We start from the raw sequence: 3,286 nt of genomic DNA, 5'->3' as shown, positions 1-3,286 counted from the left end.
AGACGGGGTTTCACCATGTTGACCAGGATGGTCTCGATCTCTTGACCTTGTGATCCACCCGCCTCAGCCTCCCAAAGTGCTGGGATTACAGGCGTGAGCCACCGCGCCCGGCGAATATGGGGGCTTTCATAGCTAATCCTGGAGGGTGGGAATCCTTCCCTGCCTCCTAGCTTGTTCTTGCCCCACTGGCTCCCACTGGGAGCCTCAGTTTTCTTATCTGTAAAAGGGGGATGATAACAACGCCTGCTTCTGGGGTATAAAAAGGATGAGGCAGATAAAGCGTTTAGCTCAGGCTCCCCACGGAGGGAGTGGTCAGGTACAGGGGACGTGGATGATGATGATGATGGCTGGGGGGACAGGGACTGTCTCCTGTCTTGTCTGGTGATATCCCCTTCTGAACAGAGACCTGGAGACTGCAGGGGTTTCAGCAATTGTTTGTTGACGCTGCAAGGTCTCTGTGCCCCTGTGGTGTTTGTCTGTCTGTCCTTCAGCGTGCCCTGCCCTCTGTGCTCTCTGTCCCCGTTTGTGATCCTCGCCGTGTCGTGTCCTGTCCACCCACGTGTATGTCTTGTTATGTCCTTGGGGGGGCTCGGAGCGACTGAGCTGTGGGGGCTGGGGACTGGGAGCGGGAGCTGAGGTAGGGAGGGAAGGAGGGAGGGAGGGAGGGAAGGAGGGAGGGAGGGAGGGAGGCAGCGCTCGCCTGGCCCTCGTGATCCCCCCTCCTCGTCTCTCGCCGAGGACCCTCAGCGCAGCCACTTCTCCAGGCACTCGGCTGAGAGAACGCGCGTAGGCGTTGCCCTGGCAACGCCGCGATGCCCAGCAACAAGTCCGCGGCGTGCGTCACGTGCTCGGTGCGGACCAATCCGAGGGCCCGTCGGGAAGCAGGTCAGCCTGGGCCAAAGTCCGCCTCCTCCCTCCCGGCGAGAGGCTCCCAGCTAATTACCGTAATTGCGGTGGGAGAGCTGCCGGGTGCGCGGGGGCTGGGGCTGGGGCTGGGGGCTGGGCAGGCCCTGAGGAGCTGAGCAGGGAGGGCTAGAAAGCACGACTGTCTCCTCAGCCAGCCTCGCTGCTGCCTCCAACACCACCATCGAAGCGCTCATTAGGCGCCTACTGTGTGCACCTGCTGTTGAAGGGGGTGAGGTTGGAGTGTTTGCACTAGGGGTGGGGAATCCTAGCCTCCAGCCTGGGTAAACCTAGATTTGGGGGTGCGGGGAACAGATTTGACTCTTAAGACTCTGGGTCTCATAGAAACTATCTAATCGCTGTTGGCTGTATTGAACCAATCCCCCCACCCCCTTCAAGAAGGGTCACGGTTTCCTCCTGCACAGAAATACAAAAGGTTTAACTCTTGAAGGGAGTTGGCTCTGGGTGGAGAGTTCAAATCCCGCCTCTGCCATTTACTGCTGTGTGACTCTTTGTGAGTCCCTTAACGTCTCTGAACCCTAGACTCCTCATTAGTTAAAAAAGCAGGTAGGACCACGCACAGTGGCTCACGCCTGTAATCTCAGTACTTTAGGAGGCTAAGGCGGGCGGATCACCTGAGGTCGGGAACTGGAGACCAGCCTGGTCAACATGGTGAAACCCTCTCTACTAAAACTACAAAACTTAACCGGGTCCAGTGGCAGGCACTGGGTAGTTCCAGCTACTTGGGAGGCTGAGGCAGGAGAATCGCTTGAACTTGGGAGTCGGAGGTTGCACTGAGCTGAAATTGTACTTCTGAACTACAGCCTCGGTGTTAAAGCCAGACTGTGTCTCAGAAAAAACAAACAAACAGGCCCGGCATGGTGGCTCACACCTGTAACCCCAGCATTTTGGGAGGCTGAGGCGGGCAGATCATGAGGTCAAGAGATTGAGACCACCCTGGCCAACGTAGTGAAACCCCGTCTCTACTAAAAATACAAAAATTAACCGGTGTGGTGACATAGAGCTATAGTCCAAGATCCTCAGGAGGCCGAGGCGGGAGAATCACTTGAACCTGGGAGGCGGAGGCTGCAGTGAGCTGAGATTGCGCCATTGCGCTGCAGCCTGGGTGGCAGAGCGAGACTCCATCTCGTATTATTGAGAGAATGTGTGTGAAGTGTACAGCAAGTATTTAACAAATATCGCCATGGTCCTTGCTCTGAGTTATGAGCTGTGAGTCCTTCCAAGTATCATTGAGTGACACCGAGCCCCAGTTTTTTCCACAGATAAGATGAAGGAATGGGGGAAACGGCCTCGTGTCAGATTCACGGCCCTGGTTTGTTTCCTAAACAATGTTCCCTGGGTTGTTTTTTGTTTTTAATTATTAATAGTTCAAGGCCAGGTATGGTGGCTCTCACCTGTAATCCTAGCACTCTGGGCGACCTGACGGAGGCAAGAGGATCTCTTGAGGCCAGCATTGAACACTACCTGGGGTGACAGAGTGAGATGTTTCTGAAAAAGAAAACATTTTAAAAAGCAAGAAAATTAGCTCAAAGTGGGGGCTTTCATGTGAAGGCATTTACACTTCGGATTCCTGGACTAGCTGATCTCTCTTTCTTTCTTTCTTCTCTCTCTCTCTCTCTTCTTTCTCTCTCTTTTTCTCTCTTTCTCTCTCTCTCTCGATGGAGTTTTGCTCTTGTTGCCCAGGCCAGAGTGCAATGGCGTGATCTTGGCTCACTGCACCCTCCGCCTCCCAGGTTCAAGCAATTCTCCTGCCTCGCCTCCCGAGTAGCTTGGATTACAGCCACGTGCCACTCGTATTTTGTTTTTTTAGTAGAGATGGGGTTTCGCCCTGTCGAAAAATTTTTGTATCTTTAGTAGAGACAGGGTTTCACAGTGTTGGCCAGGCTGGTCTCGAACTCCTGACCTCAGGTGATCCACTCGCCTCGGCCTCTCAAGGTGCTGGGATTCCATTCATGAGCTACCACGCCTGACCTAGCTGATCTCTTAACTCCTTTCCAGTTCTTTGCTTTGTTTGTTCTTTTAGCAACAAGCATTAATTGAGCACCTAGTGTGTACCAGGCTCTACTGTGGGTCTGAGTCCTCAGCCTCGTTGTACTAAACTCAGGGTCCAACTGAGCTAGACTGTAGGGCGGCTTCAAGGAGGAAATGAGTTCCTTCAGTCATTCAATGAATTTCAGGCTCTGGGAAATACAGTATCAATAGTTGTGACTGTGGCATTGACCACAGGCATTGGCCCAGGACCTCAGTGAAGGGGAGGGCACATCTGGTCATCTTTCAGTTTCTTTTTTTTTTTTGAGACGGAGTTTCACTCATGTTACCCAGGCTGGAGTGCAATGGCGTGATCTCGGCTCACCGCAACCTC

Source organism: Cebus imitator, unplaced genomic scaffold, assembly GCF_001604975.1.
Source record: "Cebus imitator isolate Cc_AM_T3 unplaced genomic scaffold, Cebus_imitator-1.0 Scaffold53, whole genome shotgun sequence".
NCBI classification, from domain to species: Eukaryota; Metazoa; Chordata; class Mammalia; order Primates; family Cebidae; genus Cebus; species Cebus imitator.
The sequence above is the reverse complement of the archived record's forward strand: the minus strand, read 5'-3'. Positions refer to the sequence as shown.